This window comes from Melospiza melodia, chromosome 4, assembly GCF_035770615.1.
Source record: "Melospiza melodia melodia isolate bMelMel2 chromosome 4, bMelMel2.pri, whole genome shotgun sequence".
NCBI lineage: Eukaryota > Metazoa > Chordata > Aves > Passeriformes > Passerellidae > Melospiza > Melospiza melodia.
In genome coordinates this window covers 57,384,458-57,406,785 of record NC_086197.1, presented here as the reverse complement: position 1 = coordinate 57,406,785, position 22,328 = coordinate 57,384,458, and the positions used below count along the sequence as shown (strand labels likewise).

At 40.8% G+C, this 22,328-nt stretch overlaps 1 protein-coding gene across 4 annotated transcripts in view; it reads left to right on the top strand.

The window, feature by feature from the left end:
* Positions 1–235: 235 nt before the first annotated feature.
* The window catches only part of CNOT4 (CCR4-NOT transcription complex subunit 4), a 76,656-nt gene continuing 54,563 nt past the window's right edge, over positions 236–22,328 (top strand). For 2 of the 4 annotated variants that reach the window (XM_063154788.1, XM_063154785.1), the window contains exon 1: positions 236–583. The gene's annotated coding sequence lies outside the window, so the exon portion shown is untranslated. The remainder of the gene's footprint in view (positions 584–22,328) is intronic. The other 2 variants (XM_063154789.1, XM_063154787.1) reach the window with 1 other exon arrangement.

Genomic DNA, 22,328 nt, shown 5'->3' with positions numbered 1-22,328 from the left:
TGGAACGGCCCTGGCCGGCGGAGAGCTCCGGATCTCCGGCCTGGCAGAAGAGGACCCGGCTCCGGCTAGGGCCGCCTCCCCCTCCGCCTCCTCCTGCCCTGCCCGGGCCGCCGCCACCGCCTACAAGTCCCGTCATGCCCCACGCCGTCGCGGCCGCTGCCGTCGCGCCCCGTCCCCCCTCCCGCGCCGCTCCCCGCCCACTGCCGGCAGCGCACGCGCAGCGGGGGCGGCGTCCGGGGCAAGTCTCCCCAATGTAAGATGGTGGCCGGGCTGGCAGCGGAGCGCCCCGAGCTCGGAGATCGCCCGTCCCTCGCGTAAAGGTCGTCGGAGCAGCCGCCCGAGCGCCCGACCGGCTGCCGCCACACGTCTCGCCCCAGGAGCGCCGCTGCGGGTTTCTCCCCTCCGCTTCTCTCCTTCCTCGCCGCCTCTCTCCTTCCCTCCCCACCCTTCTCCTCCTTTTCCCCTCGCCTCCTTTCCCGCACGCTCACTCACCCACCCGCCCGGCCGCCCCCGCCGCGCTGGGCAGCCTGAGAGGGAGAGCCGCGCACACGCACCGCGGGCCGGGCAGGCAGGAGGAAGGCGGGTGAGTGCGAGCTGAAGGCCGGGCCGGGGAGGGAAGGAGGAGGGAAGGAGAGACGAGGAGGAGGCGGGGGGGAGCCGGGCCGCTCTGACTACGAGAGCGCCGAGGCTTCGCTGGGACGGCGCAGGCCGCAGCCCACCCGCCGGTGCACCCCCGGCGACGGCAGGACGCGCCGGGCCGCTGCCGGGCGCCGAGGGCACCGGGCCGTAAGGGGAGGGCGCGGGGGCGAGCGGGCGGCTCCTCCTCCCCGGGGGCACCGGGGAAGGGGCTCCGTCCGTGCCGCTGCCCGGAGGAGGCTGTAGTGATTTCCTCCTCGCCCCCCCTCCGGCGCGGGGAAGCCCTTGGGCCGGGCCGGGCCACCGGCCGGGCTGGCGGAGGGACGGTGGCCCGGAACCGCTCGCATTTGCCGGGGCAGGCCGGTGCGGCCAGGCGCGGGCATCGCAGCGTGATTCACTTAGAATTTGCGTGGAAATTTCCTCTCTCCCCTTCTTCCTCTTCCCTGGAGCCAGGCTCCATTTCTTCTTGTGATAGGCACTTTTTTCCTGAGGGAGAGGCAAACAGATGGTGAATGGCAGCCTCTTAATTTTGGTGTTATTTTGGACAGTCCGTGCAACCTCCTGAGATTTGTCTGTCAGTAAAATAACCGGTATGTAACTTTCTGTCTCCTGCTTGCAAAATCCTAGAAGCTCTTTCCAGTTTGTGTATTAGCAGAAGCAAATGACAAGGCTGAGTATGGGTGCTCATCCTGCTCCTAGCGATGGTCCTACAGCTCTACCTGCCAGTTTAAAAGTGAGCAGCCGGTGCCTTTGTATGTACAGTAAAGGGGAGGGGAAATACACTAGATAATTATCTTAAAATGCTTTGTTACCGTACCAGAGAGGATTTAATTGTCCATGGCTTGTATGCTTCTGTCAGTATGGTAATACTAAGTATGCTGTTCAGAAGAGAAGCAATTCTCTCCAGAGCGTATGTTAATGTGAGCAAAATCCACAGCTGGTTAAAGCTGTGGAAATTCTAGACCTGCAGATGTTGGCTTACTCCTGTCCAAAAGTTTTAGGAGTTAATGTTGGCCAGTCACATGTTTACTGAGCCTGTACAGGTTTCTAGCTTGCTGTGTTTTAACTGCCTGTGTTTTGTTTTAGTTTTGAAATGTCTTGACTCGAACATCCCTGTACTTTGACTTCATATTCATGTAAACATGGTGTCTGGCACTAACAGAAGAGCACACATACTGAAAGATGAATATGTAGAAGAATGAAACTTTTTCTAGCCCCTTTCACTGCTTAAAAAGGAAAGAGAAAAAATAAAATACAGGCTTATGAAGAGCAGGGAATAAAACAGCTGTTTGACTCAAGAGGGTGAATTAGTTTCAGATGGCCTACAAATAGCCAAATGTACTGCTAGTTTCTTAGCACCTCTGTAATAATGTAGTGATCTAACTTGTGGTCTAGGATTCAGCTGTGCTGCACCTTAGGCTTTTGGAATTCTGCGATAGAGTTTCCATTTCATAAACAAGATGAACACGTGTTTAGAACTGCTTGGCAGTTGAACTTGGCTGTATTGAAAACTAAGTTCATTTTAGGGGAAAAGATTGTTTTGGAAAGGGGGAGTACAGTGATAAAATTATGTATTCTTTTAACTTGCATGTTTCTTTAGGTGCCTCTTCGTTAGCTGTTAAAATTAGGGTGTTGGAGGATCCTAACAGTTTTTCTCTTTACAGAGAAAAGGTGATGAGTGTCTGTCAGGAATAGTGCTCTACTAGTTTCTTGGTACTTGAGAAAGTTTAAGACCATCCTTAGAGTGCCAACTAAATAAAAAACTTGGGTCAAAAAGGCTGGTGAGAGAGCATATGCAAGTACATGGCTTTGTATGTAATAAAAATAATCTTTATGTAAAAGTGCATGTTTTCCTTCATGGCTATTGTTCATAGAGGTTAGGATATTCTTTGTGAGCTAAATGTTTTTGAAATAGCTCTGACCAAGATCCTAAGTATGGGCCCTGAAGGCTTAACTATGGCAACTATTGCTCAAAATCTCACCTGTCTCTTTGAAATAAATGAGATTATTTCAGATAGACCACTCTGTAAGCACAGGTGACTGTTAAGTGGCTGATAACAGATTGCATCTTGGGCTTTGGTTGCTCTGGTAAGATGAGGCTGATCTATAGGCCTTAACACATGCTGGAAGGAAATTACTTGCTCAGCAAGATTGCTAGGGTCAAGGGTTCTTAAACTTTCACACGGTGAATAGTGCCTTGGGTTGTACAAAACACCTCTTGTCCCACTTGCAGTTATGCTGTATTGCTGAGATAACTTGAGTAAGTGCATATGGGAAAGACTGCACAACTTACCTTGCTTCAATGTCCTGAATGTTTTTTCTCTTTAAAGATGTTCTTTTTTTTTTTTTTTTTCAGTGTGTATCTTTCTACCTGTTTAGTCCCCTTTTTATTGGATGGTAACAGTGTGAGGAGATGGAACTTTATGAATAAATAGAGTCCCCTCTGGGCCACCCTCTTCTGTTTCTTGGAGGATAGTCTATGACTTTATTGGTTTCAGAAGGTTGGTTAATATTTGTTAACATTTTAACAACTGTAAATACTTTCCAGACTTGGAAAATTAGGTGCAGCAGCAAATGATTTGGCATGGCTTGACCTGCTGTTCAGGCCTTCTGGTTCTTCCTGTAAGTAATTGGGAGGGCAGTGCAAGTGTCTAGCAGGAAATATGAATAGAATATATCTAAGTAAAAGCATGCATTAGATTGTTTGGACCAGTTAGGTGCATGTTTTTACCAGACTGGGTTTTTTTCTGTCACACCAGAAACTTTGATGTGCTTGGTTTTGTCAGATGGCATATTTCTTGTATGAGTTTGAAAAAGGAATCTTCACCGTCTGCTTATTTCAAAATTGTATTCAAGATTATACAGATTTAGTGAGTATTCAGGATACATGGTTTTGGCTTCTGGTTAGCTGTTATTAGACTGGCTGCATCAGCTCAAAGGGAAGAATTACTGTTTAAACTAGTGATTTCCACACAGTACTAAAATCAAGTAAGTTTTGTGGTGATATGTTTTATTTTCTTTCCTTCCACTTGGCTGTTCTGAGAACTTGACAACTTCAAGGTATTTCTAGTAGGAATCTATCATCATTTAAATGGAGCTGGCAAGTGTTTTCTAACCATGGATGTGCAAAATAAGGTGTTCATAAATCTCAGGCATGTGCTTTAACAACTTGAGGAAGCCTGCATCCAGAGTTACCAAGACAAATACAGGCCAAGGAAATGACACTTCTCGTCCTTTTCTGTGTATCCTGAAAACTATGTTTTTATTCTGGAGCAGAATATGGTAGTGTTGATTTCATAATGGTTAATCAGTTGTTAGTGTATTTTTATTGAGGTATTTCATCTGTTGCTGGTTTTCAAATTGGGGAAAAATAGGTTGGGATCAGCATAAGGGAGATTTTTTAATCCTTTAGTCACTGAGTTAAAAATAAAGGTGGATGTAGAGATCAAGCAAACATGCTACTGAACTTGGTGGAAAGGGAGCTTGGATCTTTTCTAAGGCATTTTCTCTGATCAGTGCTGTCTGATTTTGATCCAGTTCTGTTCTCTTGCAAGAGAAGAATGGAAAACTTCATCTGTAGCTTTCTAACACACTGTGATCCCAGCATCTGTTTCTTCTATCTCACTGTTGTCATGAGCGCAATAGATGCCTAATATGAAGTGGCTTTCAATTGACTACAAAATGGGATGTAAAGTAATTGTACTTCTGCATATCTTGGTTGAGAAATGGAGGGTCACTTGTTGTAGTGCAGGCTCTTGTACTGTCTGAGCCCCTTCTGGGCTTTGACTATTTTCCTTTCTCAGCTTAGCAGTCTTTTGTTGCTGGCAGGTGATATTGCAGTATTTTGTATTTGATTGCAAGAATCAATTATTAGCACTAGAAATTTGGGGTGGTGTTTTTGTGTTGTTGGGTTTTGATTTATTTTTGTTTTCTTTTTTTCAAAACAAATGAAGTGAAAGAAACTGCAAAAATGGCAGCACACTTCTGTCTTCACTTCTAACGAGTTCTTCAGATTCAAAACAGAATCACATGAGCTTTGTAGGGATGGCCAAAAATGTGATAGGCATGTGTACTGTGATTTTCAAGCAGTGCTTCATCCCAGGTTTTACTTTGGGCCATTTTTAGGCCATTTTGTGGTTGAGTGCTTATGTTTCACGCTGCTGAGGCCTAATCTTTTCCTTGCTTAACAGAAGGGGCATTTATTTTTTCCTGGTGTGGATGTTCTTAAATGTTTTCTTCCAGATAAGATTTGATATGCAAAATAGTAACTAAAAGGGTAGCAAACTTAACCCTTGTAGAATAAAATACACTGCATAGGTAGACTTGCTAACAGTTTTTCAGGTTATTTTTTTTTTCAGAAGCACTGAATTCAACAGGTGAGATTTATTTGAAAGCAGACTTCATGTTATATTTTGGTTTAGAGTCGCTTTCACCAGTATGGATTTAATGTGGATCCTGCTTGAATAGTGTATATTAGTTTTAAATTGCAAGATACATGAGCTGAGACACCTTGAGTATGAAATACTGTACTTGCAGGTGGAGTAGTTTTGTTGTTTCTAAACCTGTCTCTTATTACATGTTATAGTAAGTTGCCATCCTAAAAAAAACAAACAGAGTTTGAGTGGAGGACTGGGAAGAAGTAATTATATTTGTATGTGCTTTGGAGCTGCCTACCTGAAGAGTTTATGATAGAAGTTTTGATGAAGGTTATGTCCCAGATAGGTAAGCATGTAGTGGCTGTTGTTCAGAGTTTGTTTTCTACTACAGCTTAGAATTATAGAGAAATAGGATAGGGAAGAAGTCTGTAGCAATGATCACTAGATGTGGGGAGAAAGTATTCAGCTACTTTTTTGTTTTTCTTTGTCTTCTCTCCAGATATAATGAATGAAGATAGGTATGTGTAGCTATAGCTGTGCCTGTCAGTTAGAGACCTAGAGCTTCTCTGTGATCTGTAGATATTACCTTGGGCTGTTGGACATTCAAAAATAGAAACTATTCCCTGTCTTTGAATAGCTCCTGCTTCATGACATGTGACTATTTTTTACTGAATGGAACTAGAATTAGTCTCATTCATAAAATGTCTGTCCCCTGAGAGCTCTTAAACTAGCATAAAATAAAAGGCCAAAACTTGCTAGGTCACAATTAGTGTTTATAGGTCAGCATGCCCAGGAGTTAATTTGAATGCATTTCCTTCAATCAGTGTGAACTGTGGGGGCTCCTAAACTCCTGAAGTTGTGTTAAACACACTGGTCTGAATTGAGAGAGGCCCAGTAGCATTAATCCAATTTGTCTAGTGACTTAATCTTACTGCCATTTATCATGTAACTGCTGCTCCTCTGAAGGAGCCTTCTTGCATGTGTTTCTGTTGATCATTTAGCGTGCCTCAATCCCTTTTCCTAAGAAGGTAATCTTCCCTTTTATGAAACTTCATCCTAGGTTAAGGGTCAAGTAATTTATAACTGAGAAACCACGTTAGAGAAGTTAGAGCTTCCTCCCATCTTTGAAAGCTCCTTTGCTAATCCTTTCATTTAGTAAAGCATATATTTAACATATTAGTGTGGTTTCACAGTTAGTGGCAAACTGGTTCTAGGACATAGGTGGTAAGTCTGAAACTAGAAGATGATCGCTGGTTTTCCTTTACATAACCATTAGTGTATGTTGAAAATATGGAAGAACAGCTGGGAAGTTTAAGGAAATAGCAGCTCTTATAGCAGGCTGTCTTCTGCACATGGGTAGTGTTATCTGACTGGATTACAGTTTCATTTGAGTCTTGAGTAGTGGTTATAATTGTGAGCATGCTTCAAGGTATGTCCATTCTCATGTTTTCACCAGTGTAATGGCTCCCTCCTTTCACTGAGCCCTTTTAGAGACATTAATTTAGTAAATTTTTATGCTCATGCTCTCATTCTGATTTCAGTTGAGGCTTGTGATTCTCTGGGGGTGGGGCAGGGCATAACTTGTATGAGAACTATTCCTCTGGTTACTATGGTGTACATACACAGCACAGTGAAACTTGGTGAGAACCAGCTGTGTTGTGTGACCATGTGACTCTGACAGTCAGAAGAAAACACCATACCTTGGGCAGAAACTGCTTAGAATTGGTTCTGTAGTATCTTTTCCTGGGAAACCAGCTATTTGCATTTGACTTCAGTGTCTAAAAAGAGAACACTATACAGCCATCTTTATAAGGAAGCTTGCAGTGGCACGTGGCTTTTATTTTTTGAGCGCAGTTGTATAGAGCATAAGTAAAGTGAAGAGTCAGAAAACAGGCAGTTTTGGAGTAAAATGTTTATTCTCTCCCTTGTAATTATACCAGTGACCGTGAGGGTTTTTTTTTTTTTTTTAATTCTTTGCATGTATGTGTTAAACTACTGACCAAAGGTGCAGCAAAGTTTGTTTTCAAACTTATGTGATTTGGTGTAATGAGGTGAGAAGGAGGGTTAGGTTCCTTTTGGCGTTTGCAGTGCTGTACTCATCTGCTCTTAGCAAATGAGCTCCTTAGTACCAGCTGCTGTTTCTGCTGTATTCAGTGTGTGCCACCTCTGAAAGCCTGGTGCAGGTAACTTCTACACAGGGGCAGTGCAGCATCTTTTGATTGTATTGTTTTTTCCTGACACTTGTGATGGACTTAAAAAATACCATAGTATATGAAAGTATAAGGAAGGAGATGGACTCAGTGTCACTCTGTGTTTTATTTGGGTTTTTGTTTTACTTTTCTTAGTTACTAAATAGAAAATCAGATATTGAAGAGCATATTCTCAAAGCTGACAACAGCATAAATGTTTCTGAGGCATCCTTAATGTCTTCATTTTGTATTTTATTTCTTCTGGTTTTAAAGTAACTTAAATCTATCAGCCAGTTCTTTGTTCTCTTAAAGCAGTTGTTTGATTTTCTTACGGGTTTTGATTGGTTTGTGTCCCATATGGGCTTAGGCTTCTCCAAAGGAATTGCATTCAGCTGCTCTTGGTTGGTGAAACCTCAGACCTGTCTCTTAGTATTAAAAAAATCACAGCATTTAAAGGACATGTTAGGCAAGTGTATTTGCAGTCAACTTGAACTTCTGTGCCTTTTATAACATATATTTGTCACAGTCTGACAAATTGTTTGGGATTTCATTGAGCACTTCATATGTACCAAATGACTCCTTAAGTTCACCTGCCTGAGTTAGTGCAGCTCCAGGTAGTGGAGGTAGCAGTAGAAGGAATTTATATAAATCTAATACTACATATTCTCCTTAAATTTGTGAAATATGATGTTGTTATTTCTTATTTTTTCCCCCTTTTTTTTTTCCTAAGAAATTGCTTTAGATGTGTCTCTAAAATTTGTTTACCACAGCATATAGATTATGTTCAAGCAGTTCTCTGTGTTCTGTTCCTCACTGGGATAAAGGTGCTTCCCTCAATGCACGTCTTGATCTTTCTCAGCTTTGTTTTTTAGTAACAAATCTGTATTTCCATTAAAAGCAGAAGTAGACAGTTGTAATTTGAGTGGCAGATATGTGGGAATGGGTATTTATGATGTGGGTGAATATTGTACAGAGCAACTGCCTTTCTGGATTTCTGACAGGTGTGTGGAGCATGTGCGATAAGATGGTTCTTTGACTCTCCAGAGTTTATCTGTGCTTCTTGTTAAATTAATGGTTTGAAATAAATCTCATTTTTTTAATTACCGAATGGAAAATAAAGTAAAATTCCAAGTACTTTGTGTAGAAACCAAAGCAGCTCCAAACTAGAATTGAGTGTGACTAACATGGTAGATGTTTTTACCATTTTCTGCTGACTGATGTCAGTACGTTACTGAAACAGCATCCTGCTCTTGGCTGAAGCAGATGATGTCTTAAGTGCAGTATGCTTGCTTTCCATACTGAACTCCAAGCTGATCTTTCTTCAGCTAATAGAACTTATAGCTCATTGCATTTATTTGCTCTGGCCTTTTAATTAGATCTACCTTTTGTGTTACACAACTGTTTTATAAATTACTAAAAGAGAAACCTTAATGCCTTGAATTATGTGTAGAGAATTTCAGATTTTAGAGAAGCCTCATCCTTTGTCATTTTCAACATGAAACAAGAAATAAGCCACAGGCCTCGTTTCCACCTACTTTTAGATAGTGCCACAAGTTTGAGCCCAGGACATGTGCTGTATTTGGAATTGACTTTACCTCCCAGGTACACATCAAGAAAAAGCTGAAATGGTTCACTCATTTGTTTTGCCTTTGGGCTTTGCAATTAATAGCTACAGGGGCTAATGCTTTATTTACTTTTTCACTCCTGAAAAAGTGTAGGTACCTTGGTGTAACTGTAGTCTCTTTAAAGTGTAAGTGGGTTTGTATGTGTTAAACTTCTGTTGTATCTTTACAGTTCCACTGTGCCTTGTGTATTTACATATTAAGACTGTTATACTGTGTAACAGAGTGCTCTGGGTAGGGAATTGTTATCATAAAACTTATATTTTTGAAGCTGATATTGTAAATGTAGGCAATGTTTTTATGTTCCAGACATGTTCTCTAACCTCATCATCATCAATAGATCTATTCCATTGGGTAAAGTTTACTACTTAAATGTTTGTAGGATCACAGCCTTAATTTGTAGTATTTTGGTTTTCTGCCTTGAGCACCACCTAAATGCAATTAAGTTGTAATGCATTTCTGTGTTGACTTAGGTTTAAAGTGGAAAGTACAGACAAGTTCATAGAATCACAGAATGGTTTGGTTGGAAAGGACCTTAAAGATCACTTCACTCCAACACCCCTGCTATGGGCATGGACACCTTGCGCTTTTCCAGGTTGCTTAAAGCTCTATCCAGCCTGGCCTTGAACACTTCCAGGGATGGGTCATCCACAGCATCTCTAGACAGCCTGGTCCAGTGCCTCACCACCCTCATAGTGATGAGTTTTTTCCTAACATCTAATTTAAATCTACCCTCTTCCAGTTTAAGGCTTTTACCCCTAGTCATATCACTTCACTTCCTGATAAGAGTCCCTCTCCATACTTCTTGTAGGCCCCCCATGGGGTATGGGGAGGCTGCTGTTCAGATCTCCCTGGAGCCTTCTCTTCTGCAGGCTGAACAACCTCAGCCTCATAGGAGGGATACTGCAGCGCTCTGCTCATCTGTGGCCCTTCTCTGCACCTGCTGAAACAGTTTCCTCTCTTTATTGTGCTGAGATCCAGTTAGTTACTCAGCCAATAATGTTGTCTCCCAGTTGTCCAGTGTTCATTCACCTGGGGCTTAAACTGCTTTGCCTCTCCTGGCTGTAGTGAGGGGAGAACGCTGCCACATTTTGCACAAGTCAGGTTTGCTTTTCTCCACTTGTGACTAAACATACTGAGTGGGAATGGCTGAGAGTGAATCTGGGGGTGGTGTCTGCTGTCTCACAAGTTTTAGCATGAGGTTGAAGAGGCTGACCAAATCCTCCTTGTTCCCTGTATTTCTTGGTAGTTTCTCAAGGATTCTGAAGAATGATTTTAGGCCTGTGCAATGATTTATTTTATTTGTATAGATTTTTTTAATAGGCTGGATGATGAGTACAGACCTTTTTCTGACACATTTGCTCGAAGCATCACTGCTTCTTGCACTGTAGCCCCCCAGCCTTTTCTTTTGAGAAGTGCTGGAGCACATCTCACTTACTGGTAGGAGATATGAAATAAACCTTTGGATACATTTCTTCTTCACTCCTTCTCCTGTCTCAGGGATTTCTTGACTGACTAGTCATGATGTGAATTTTCCAGTGGTTAATAATTCCTGATATTATTTTCTCTGTCAAAGAGTATGGGACTTTTTCTGAAGAGCTGTTACTGTTCTGAAATATCTTACTGTTAGTCTGATAAGTAACTTTGGAGGATTGGGAAGACTGATACAGGAACTTCTGTGTGTAATTGTTGGTAGGGTACTCTACCTTACCAGGAATTTTCTCCAAGGGCTGGAGTACTTGTGGTGTCCTTTGGTGCATGTTTTTGTCTAAACCGGCAATGGTTTAGACAGCAGCCCTAATAATGTGCTCTTATTCTCCCTGATATATTTCTGATCTTTGAGGCTTGGTAGTTGGTTGGTCTTTTCTTTCCCCCTCAGTTCAGGGCATCTTTTTTTCTTCCTGTGTGTATAGATATTGGCTTGTAAAATTACAACTCTTCATTTAACTGTATGATGCTTTTCTAAAAGTTCATCCATAACTTTAATTCTAATTTAGAAACAGAGCTGCAGGCTGACTAGGGGATGTTCTCTTTTAGAGTTGATGTACATTGTTGAGAAGGGCTATAGTGAGCCCAGAAAGGCAGTATGTATAACTCATTTTAGCTTGTACTAGAGCAGATTTTGATATGAGGTCTTAGTTCCTGCAGTTCTATCTGGGGAAGTGCAGGGATAAAGGTAACAGCTGCTTTGAATCAAAACTTTGTCTTGGAAGACTTTAAATCTAGCAGATGTGTATAAGAAGTAACACTTTGCTAAAATTCTGCCTGCTGTTAGGGAAATGCATCCTCAGGCTTGAGAAAAGACTTTGGGAAGCAGGAGGAACTAATGGTTGGAGTACCTATGGGCATGCTATTGAAAATACTGAGCTGAACTTGCTACAGCAGTGTGTGGAAGGCAGGCAAGAGACAACAGGCATGCATTAAAATAACTTCATTTAGGATCAACTGTTTCTCTATGGAGTGGGACAATTATTGTGACAGGTGAAAGGTTCTGTAGTGTTTGGCTTTGAATGTTTTGATGCCCAGCTTGATAAAGCACAGTGTAATATAGACTTGTTTTGCTTATTTTGATTTGAGAAGGATGTTAAATGGAGAACCCTAGAGATCCTTTCCAGCTGGAATTATTCTGTGAATCTGTAGCAAAAACTGTGACCATCCTCAACTTCATGAGTATGAAATTGTCCACGTTAGAGCTTGAACTAAAAATCAGTGATAAGCCTATAAACTCACATGAGGCTTAACAAGACCAAGTGCAAGGTGCCTGCACCTGGGCTGGGGCAACCCCAGGTATCAGCACTGTCTGGGGGATGAGCAGGTGGAGAGCAGCCCCTCTGAGAAGGACTTGGGGGGTACTGCTGGATCAGGGGCTGACCCTCCTGCTGGGACATGAGCCAGCAATGGCACTCACAGCCCAGAAAGCATAATGTAGTGACAATCAAACTGAGAGCAGGCTTGGCTTAGATATTAGAAAAAAATCATTACTGTGAGGCATTGGCACAGGTTGCTTAGGGGAGCTGTGGATGCCCCTGTCCTAGAAGTACTCAAGGACAGGAGGGTTGGAGCTCTGAGCAACCTGGTCTATTGCAAAAGGTGTTGCTGCTCATGGCAGGGGTGTTGGAACTAGATGATTTTTAAGGTGCCTTCCAATCCAGGCCATTCTGGGATTCTGTGTTAATTGCCTTAAGGCAGATGTGGATTCAGTGGAAGTGCAGGAAGGTTTATTTAAACTTAAATATACTCTTTGATGTAAATACTGAAGCTTATGGATGTAATGCAGAATCTCTGAATCTCTTGCACTGACACAGGATGTTCATCTTCCTAAAGTTCAAGGTGGTTGCTTAAAACCTCAGTGATGAAATGCTCAAAATGGAATGGGAAAATAGCAGGTTTGCTAGTGATGTGCAATGGGATGGTGTGCCAAAAAAAAAAAAAAGGAAATGAGCGCTGATGGGATCCCTCAATGCTACAAAGTACCACACCTGAAATGTTTTTACACCACTGGAGGCAGCATGAGGAGCAAGCAAGACTAGCTCCAAGCTTTGGCCCAGTCCTAGAAATTTGATGTTGGCATAAGTGAAACCTCGTGGGATGAGTCTTGTGATTAGTGTGCCCTGTTGGATAGTTGCAGGCTCTTTAGGGGGAATAGGCAGGGCAGAAGAGGTGTGAGGAGGATGAGTGGGGTTGGGGGGTGAGGGTGGCTTTTTTTTTAATGGGAGGGATAGATAGAATCTGTGGAGTGCACAGTTGTCAATGGCACATTCAAGAAACATTTGCACAATGCTGTCAGGCACATGGTGTGACTCAAGGTGTCCTGTGCTGGGCCAGGAGTTGGACTCAGTGATCCTGATGGTTCCCTTCCAACTCAGCTTATTTTATGATTCTAGCAATTTTTCCATACACTGTCCATGGTACTGCAGTTGCAGACACTTCCCTTCCACAGCTGTAGTAAGGCTGAGAGTGTTGGAATAAAAGTGATTTAGTATTGAAGTTGGGCTGGATTGTATGTGTGTGGGGTGGTTGTGGGTGTTTTAATTCCAGTCTCCCTTGTAAGGTTTTTGTTGTTTGTCCTTCAGGTTAAGTACTTCTGTCCAATGCCCCAGGAACAGCAACAAGGCTGTATTTGGTTAAATGTTTGTGTCTGTAGTTGTGTCTATGTAGAAAGCTGGGGAAACATACTTTACTTCTATTGGTTAAAAAGCACAATTTTGATAATCCAGAGTAATTTCTCCAATTTGTAACTGCAAATGCACTATGATTTATCTTAGGGCAGAATTTAGTCTAAGACCTTTAGGTAGCTTCAGTGTGATGATCAGGACTATGAATAGAGCCCCTAATGAAAGATAAAATTAGGTGTTGAACATTGTGATGGTGTTTCATATCTTCTGCAGAGTCTCTTGGGAGAATGAAGGAAAATCTGGTCCTAGCAATTAGCTTCATCTTTGCATTGTACCAATAAATAATGTCCTTTACACCAGTTATTCTAGATTTTGCAGGTATTCTTTCTCAGACTTGGGAATTTTGTTTGAGTAATTAGAAAAGTGTTTTTAAACTAACTCATTATTATCTTAGTATTGTTCTTAGATTAAACCTGAAGAATGTGTATTATTTTCACCCTATTAGGGCTTGTATTTCCTTTAAAAGCAAAGCACTGGACAGTAATTATCACTCTTGACTCTTAAGACTTGTGAGGGTTTAATGGCACTTGCAAAGTACAACTAATGTGTTTGTAAACCTTTATAGAATGCTGTAAAGGAAGTGTTTGAGCTTTTTGTGTGTCTAGTACCACTCTTTGTTTCTTTGTCAGTCAGGAAGTTTAGCAGGTGTAATGCAAATAATCATACACTAATTCTGCCCTGGAGGAATGCAAAGGTACTTCATTCTTTCTGCTGAGCTTTTCTTGGTTTCTCCCCATGGGTGGTAACTGGTTGGTTAAGGACAGTGTGTGGGTTACTGTGGGTGCTGGATTCCTGGGCTGACAGGTGCAGTGAGTGGTGCTGTGCTGTAGAAGTGGTGTTCTGCAACTCAGTGTTCCACTGAAATACTCCAAACCACGAGCAGCTTGCTCACTCCTCCCTCCCCCTGCAGCCAGCCTGGGGAGGTGAAGTGGAGGCAGAAAGGTCAAGACCACGTGTTGAGGTAAGAATTTACTGGAAACAGCAATGAGATAAGGCATGGATCAGCAACAGCAGCAATACAAATGACAGAGGGTGCAAGAAAGAGGTGAATGATGCATAAGTGATTGCTCATCCCAGGAAACCCCTGACAACACCTGACTTCCCTCCAGCATACTGTGTGACCCAGAAGGGATGGATTCTCCCATCCCTGGAAAATGGCCTGGAATAACCTCTGTGTCATAGCAGTGCCCCCTTCCTAACTACTGTAAAAACTAACCCTGTCCTCACTGGGACCAAATTTGAGTTGGATCTAGGTGCCAGCGGGAAGGTCAGAATTCTAGAACATTGAGTGGCTACTGGAGATGTAGTGCTATGCAAACAAAATTTTGGTGTTCTATTCTAAGAGCAGAGGTGATGAAGGACAAGCTCTTCAGCTATGATTTTTTTAATCCCTTTTTTTTTACTTGGAACTGTTGAACATAAAAAGGTGTTTTCTGTTGTGGGTTGTTTCACTCCTATATACTTTCAGTGAATTACATCTGTATTTTAACTGCTGCTAGACGTATTGAAAATAAAATTTAAATAATATTGTCTTTGTCTAAAAACACAAGTATAGCATTTGTAACAAGTAAAAGCTGTTTTGAAAGATGGGGGAAGGCCGCTTATATTTGTTCAATTCTACATCATAGTAATTTTGTAGATAATTAGTATAAGAAAACAATTCTGAAAGACAAAATGGCTTTTAAAGATTGATGAAAGTTGAGAAGCAGATCCTATATGTTTTGTGGAGAACAGTAAACTTTTCAGTTTAAGCTGTTCTAAGTTAATTTTTTTTCTGTGTAAAGTGCATAGTGATAAGGAATTCTAACAATATGCCACTGCAGTTCTGCCTAAAATACTTGGCATTATTTACATACATACATGTAATGAATTTTGCCACCTATACCCCGAATTTGTGTTGATCTGGGAGAAAAGAACAAATGTGAGATTTGTAAACACGTTTAAATAGGAAGCAGATGTATTTGAGATGTTCAGCAGTGATAATGGTGTCTATTACAGACACTGTGGAATGACTGTTTAATAGATACTTAAGGGTTTTTTTGATCCCTTTTATACTGATGCAAGATGCTTTTTTTACTGCTCAGTTGTATGCTGAGGGCTCTGTTTTTTTCCTTTGTCTGAAAAGACTTTGCTGTAGTGGACGACTTAAAATGTGTATGTTCCAAGAGTATCCTAAAGAGCTCTTATACCCCTAAGTGTAGCTATTGGTTTTCTCTGCCATAATGTAGTTGATTTTGATCTATGTACTTTCCAAATAACAATGTTTCTCCTTTGTTGTTTACTGAGAATATCAAGGTAAATTACTATTAATTCTTATGCACACTCTGAGATAAATTTATCTTTAACTGTGATAAAAATTTGGGAAGTAGCTTTGTATCAAGTGTTGAATATAAGTTATAAATAGGACCTTTAGTATATCAGTCAGTAATTACTGAATTTTTAAAGTGTCAGACTTTGTCATCCTTTTCTCCTGTCCAAAATGAGGGCTGCAGAAGTAGCATCTTGTTGGGTGCAGAGATAGTACCTTGTGTTAGAGCAATAAAGTAGTTCATTATATGCATTGGTTTAATAAAAGATGCAATCTCAATGTACTAACTCTGTGGCTTTTTTAGAGTAGGATGAATGTAGGAGTGTATGCAAGGCACAAGGGTGACTTTTTCATCTTAGGCAGTTTCAGGACTCTGCAGAGTTGTGCAGTGCTAGGAGGAGACAAGTTGAAACCTGCTGTGGGCACATACTTTGCCTTTGGTACCTCTGTGTTGAGGGTGTAGCAAAGTGGCTTGTGACTTCATGTTAAAAACCTCAATTCTGCATAGTGACATGCTTTTTTATATGCTGTCTGTGCATTTAATCTAGAGGGAATATTCTGTGTGCTCTAACATTCTTAGTCTTGTACATAGCTATGGTTTTTCAAGGACTTAAAACAATGTATGTGACTATTAATGCTCTTTTAAAAGTGTTCAGAAAAATTTTTAGTCTTTCATAGAAACTGTTTTCATATGAAAGTTGAAAAACTAAACTGTGGAATTTTCATTGAAAGATGGTTACTTGGAATGTAGTTCTTTACCTTGTGACTCCTTGTGGAGGAGAAATGATGTAAATTCTGTGTGTGGTTGGTTTGGAGCTCTTGCCTTACATAGAAGGCAGCTAACCTGGCAGCTGTTGTGATCTGTTACCCTAAGGAATGGGGCAGTGGGAAGCATGTCCTTGCCACTGACTGATGTCAGCCTGCTTTCCTCTGCCTGGGAGAGGATGTTACTTTTCTATTACTCCATAACTGGATTTCTTCTCTGCACTACCTACTCCACCCAAGGAGCATTTCCTTCCACAAGGTCAGGGAATTGAGTTGCTCATGTTCCAGCAGTAGCAAGAATATTTCATCCCTTTCCAAAGGCTTGCTGTTTGTATAAGAGGTGGGAATCTAACTGACTGACATTCTAGTGTGAATTTGGGCACAGTGATGTAGTTGAAACCTACATAACTAGATATTAATAAACAGAATGGAAACAAAATGGCTGGAAAGCACTGCAAAACCAAAGGTGCTTTTATTCACCCTGACTCTTCATTGTTGACTGTCTACCGGCACAGTAATGCTTTACAGGCAGTCTCAGCTACCAGCATTTTTCCAGGTGTGTTATGTCATCCATGTAAACTCTTGACAGCATCTGATTTACCTATCTGTGTGCACAGTACTGATCATGAGCCTTTACTCTTGCAGTAGGCAAGGATAAAACACTAACCTCTTCCAAAGACAAATGTCCTATCTTAAAAAGTGGATAAAAATCTGTAATTTTATTAAATCAGAGGAGCAGAAGATACTGTATGTGATTACTGTATGGGTCTGGCCCATCATGCAGGTGGGTATTAAAAGAACCTGGAATGTGTAAACTGTTCCTTGTCAGGAAGCAGATACTCTGGGTGCCATATCCCTGAATAATATGATATTCCCCTGCTGTCTCTCTTAAATCCTCAGAAAAAATGTTGAGAAATATCTTTGTATAACTCAGGGAGTAAATCTAATGCTAAGTAAATCTAATGCTTTCATTTTGAAAGTGGACATTGCTGTTAGGGACAGTGGCAACCACTCCACTGTGATGTAGGAACAGTAATATGGGTTTTCAGGTTGCTCTTTAAAACAATTACTGTTCAGCACCTTGCAGATGAAGACTAAACCACACCAAGTTTCTATTATAGGTCTGGAATCACACACACTAGCCCACACAAAAGTAGCAGTGCAATATGACCCATTGTTTTTTCTTATTTCTGCACACACATTTCAGATGGAATATCTGTGTCTTTAAGACTAATTTTGAAAGACTTTTTCTCATCAAATTAGGCTCTGTGCTTAACTGTTTTCCTGAAGTATATTGCATGTCAGATTCAGCCAGTGCTGTCTGTCCTGTACTAAGTATCCATAGTAAGCATAAAGGTAAAAAGCACACATTTGTATTTCATTCTAATTCACTAATACTTGTCTTCCTGATGCCAAGATCCTAGAAATTCTGAACAGTAAAACAGAGTGAGTGAGTCGTTTTTCTTGTAGAATGCAACTGCTGAACTGATTTAGGTTTATTTGCATATTAATTTGGCAAATACCTTGATTAGCAGGGGTTTATGGCGGTTTATAACAGCTATGTAGGTTAGCCATTTTCCCTTTCAAAATGAGATTTGCAAATTATTTTCCTCCAAACTGAGTGTGAGTTGCTTTTTTAGAGAATCTGGTTTTAGAATATGTGTGACTAATGCTGTAGTTATATTCAAGACTCAAACATCATAAATCTTACTAAGTGGAATGTTGTAATGAAAAGAGAATGATATTGTCAGAAGAGTAGTCAGAAATCGTTGAGTTCTGAAAACCAAAGCACAAGAGTCCATAGCAGCACATCTCAATCATGTGGTCACAGCAAGAGAAAAGAATGTTGTTTTGCTCCTCACTGGATTCTGTTCTCAGGGGTCTTGTACACCAGTCTGGACATACTTAACAGGTCTGTCCTGAGTAGCTGTAGTCCTTGGCCCAGCTTGCTGGAAGAATAAGGAGAAGTAAGGGTGCAGACACCTCTTGGTCCTGATTTGCCACAGTTCAGGAGTTATGGATCCTAAAGTGATGTGTGTGATGGATTATATGGCTGCTTGTAGAATTAGGCTTGTTTGGAATCCATAGCTCTTTGAAATTGCTCTTTGGTACTAATGACACTTAAAACACCATGTACATTTTGTTTTTTGAAGAAGCCCCTGCAGCTTGTAACCATATTTCTTTGTGGTCTGCTTTGATATGTTTTGTATGGGTTCACCTTCTCTATAGAAAATGCTTGGAAAGCCTTGCTGAGCCTGTAGAGGCCTCTTTCATGACCCCTGTCTTTAAAGAGAAAGGATTGTTCTGCTGAAAGAGAAGTGGATTGCAATACTGATCAATAAACAAAGATGTTCTTTCTGTATTTAATGTTCTAGACCTACTACCTTGAGACTTCTAGAATCTCTGTTCCTGCCCTTTTGTCTAGAGAGGACTGTGAAGCTTTTAGGACTGTTCAGTCCTGAGAACTTTTGGTGATTATCATGGTGCTGGCCATGCAGAGTCTGGCACTGTAACAGACCACAATAAGCAGAGCTTTTCAGTTGTCCCTGAGAGTGTGTAGCCAATATAGGTGTACAGTCCAAAAAACTCTTTTCCTGACACTCCCATCTCTGGCCCCAAACAAAAAATGCTTGCACTGTTACTGATGCAAGACAACCTTCTACTTGTGTTTCTCTCCATAGTGGGGAAAAAGGGCCATGATAATCGAGTCAAGGATTTTCAGAGAAAGCTACAGCTTTTCAGGAGATCATGATGGCATACTGAGTTTTTTCCTCGCCTTGTTTTTTTTTTTTTTGTGCTTCCACGATCTTTTAACCATACTAGGTTGGATGGTGTGAAGTGTTAGTGGGGAAATCTACCTTTCACAAAGGCAAGGATCTCAGCTGCTGTGGGAGGCTGCAAAGCAAACTCATTCAGCTTGTTTTGTAGAAAGGTAAGAAATATTTTACAAATGCTTTCAGGTTTTACTGAGATCTAAACATTTAGCCTCCTAAGTCTATTTTCATTGATCACTAATTCAATTAAGGAATGAGTTGTAGATTTTCCAGGAATGGAGCAAACTTGCCAATATATTCTGAAAGCTAATCCTGAGTATAAGGAGTGTGACACTTAACAGTGGTATGAGTTTTCTTGTGTAGTTTCAAACATTTATTGTTTCAATAGCAACCTAATCCACGGATAATACTATGTTCTTACAACTTGTCCTTAGTTCTTGAAATCTTGCATAGTCTCCTATTTCAGGGAAAATTTGGGTGTTTTCTTGTGAGGTGGTGTTACTACAGTCATCTCAGCTCTGTTAGCACCAGCCCTCTGAATTCCTCTTCTGCAAGACGGGTTCTGTGCACATAATGTATCATGTCTAGAGCAATGATTGAGTATAATGGGCCTTGTTTAGGAATGAGTGATCCTTCTGTAAAACAGACTGTGCAAAGAAGCTTTCAGTTTGGGGTAATCTGCCAGACTTTGAAAGTTTTATGTTGGTATTTCACAGTAGAGGTGCCTTGTGGGGGGGGAGGGGGGGGGCAGGGAAAAGACTTCATGTTGATTCAAGAGGCCATTTATCTGGGGAGGCTAACAGTAGCCTCTTAAAACAAAATTCTTGTATATTAACCTCCTTTGTTGAAATTCTTTGATACTGGTCAGCGGGATTATCTTGTAAATCAAAAATTTTGGAGCACACTGAATTAGTTCTTAGAACAATGCCTATGGACTGTGATTGGTTTGGAGTTTCTTCTGCCCCAGGAAGTGATTTAGGCTTTTCTCTGGCTCCTTTGATAGGGCCAGATTAGTAAAGATGAGTAGATGCTTGTGTGCTGGTTGTATGAATGCCTATCTAGGGACTTGTCTCTCATTCCTGTTTGTTGGTGTTGTAGGTTTGATCATCATCAGAAAAAGTGAAGAGAAACTTGATTGTGGTACTCATCTCTGTGGGGGGCTTGCCCTTGCTGGGGAGATTTGAGCTTTCTCTGAAGGTGCCCAGGCTACATGTGATGATTTGTTTATGCTCCCTGGGGCTGGTTGCAGGATGTTCTCTGTGCTCCTGCCATCCTCCTCATTACAGAAGAATTCTGGCATTTTGGTCCACTGTGGAGTCTTCCCCATGCCTTGCATCCATAAGGTTTAGATGGACTATTTTGATCCATGGCAGCCTGCTTCCTCTGTTTTATACCTATGAAGGCAGAATAACGAGAACAAACTTACTTTGGCAGCTAACTGGAAGAACTCTGGGTCACAGGCTCATGTGACTTGACTTTGATTTACCTTATCAAAAATATGGCATTATTGTCAACTTCAGCTCTAAATTATTGGCAGAAGTGGGCTCAAACTCTTAATCTGAACAAATACACGATTAACTAATTTTCTTCCCAGAAACTTTATCCAAAGCAAAGTAAAAATACATGGATTTTCAAACTCCAGCTAAGAATATTCAAGCAGAAAATGATTGAAGATGATCTTTCTCCACCTAGAGGGAATCTTGACATGATAAGGTTTGCTACCAGGTGATAAATATGCACCCCCATGGACACTGCTCAAACTGGGCTTGTGTAGCCTCTATATTTTTATTTTGTCCCTGCACATTTTACATATAGCAGTACCTGAAGTTCTTCAGAAGTCTGTGCTCTGTGTATTTTGATGCTGCTCTTTTCCAGAATTTACTTCTGTTGATCTTTAGGTTAAAGCTGCCCTCTTGGCTATTGAAAGCTATTTGCTAATGGGAATTGACACTACCAGCATGAAAAGCATTAGAGAAGAGTCCTTCTAATTAGGCAGTATGAGGCCATGCAATTTACTGACTGTGGATGTGTTGTTTCTTTTTTCTTCAAATGTTTAAGATTTCAATTGTGGCTGTCTGTACAGATTATGTATGAAGTTGCAGTATATAGGGAGGTGCTTGGATCTGTTTATTTGAGATACTGCTGTGCCAAGAAATAAGCTTTATTTATAATAACAAGCAAGCCAACAAAGAATAGTTTGGTCACAAGCAACTTTTTCCAAGTGATACTTGGAAAAATCTGTAACTAAGTTAATCTCTGTTGTCAATGCTAAAGTTTTGGAGTTGGATTATAACTGGTTTTTTGTGTAATGATGTTCAAGTAATATTACAGAAACATCTCTCCTCCCAGTTTGCACTTAGATCAAACCAATCTCAATGTAACTAATGTCTTCCTAAAGTTTTTATCTGTTGCTAGTGACTAGAAAAGCATCTTATGGACATTATCTCAGTGCTATGGGTAAGTGTTTCTCCTTAATAATATATGGTATTGCTCGACACAGAAATGCTTTTTGCTATATAGATTTGCTTATGATGTCTTTTAAAGTCTTGTAAATGAAAGCACTGCAATACAATAGAATCCTGGGAATGTCAGGTAGTACCTGGAGTGTGAAAATAAGAGCAATGCAGTTGGCAATTCTGTGTGTGTAGTGTGAGTGTGGTTACCTGGCTGATTCAGTAGTTAGTAACATTAAATTAGCTTCTTGTAGGTTTTGTTGATCAGAAACATAATTTCCTGATGTCTTCTACAGAGAGCTGTGAGATTTCATGGAGTGTGTATCTGTTGCCTGATGAACTCCTGGTAGCTATCTTCAGGACTCCTAATGAAGTTATGGTGGGAGAGCTTTTCTTGATTTAAGTTCAACATGAGAATTTTAATACTTTATCTTTTCTGTGTGAAGTACAGGCTCAGCAGGTAAAAACTGGGTTCCTCCCCAGTTGCCTTATCAACAGGGGTCACTGACAAGACTTTGTGAAAGTAAACCTGGATATAAGTTATAAACTTGTGGAGACAAACCCAGTCAAACTTCTAAGTAAAATGGCTTTTAAAATAAATATAGACCAGAATTTATAGCTCTTTTGCATAAAGTTTGTGAAGAGCTTTATTCTTTAACCTCATTGAAGTTTGTTTGAAAGCAGATCACTGCATTAATTATGTTTGATTTTATAAATTTTCACTCCTTATTTGTAGCAAGTAGAACTTGTATTGAAAAAGTATTGGATAAAAAATGAATGTGCACGTATGGAGGGAGAAACTTCTGCCAACTTTTCAGGCCATGTGTACTAACACATTGGAGCTTCTACAATTATCAATGGAGGCAAGAAATCCCAGTTCCAGACTATGGGTGGGTTAATATATTCAAGATGTTTGTAATACTTAGTGATTGGGAATGGCAATTCACATGTCAGCATTCTGTAATTGATTGCTATTGCCATTCCCTTACTCAAGCTCTGTATTTTTCTTGAAAATTCAAAATGCAACTTC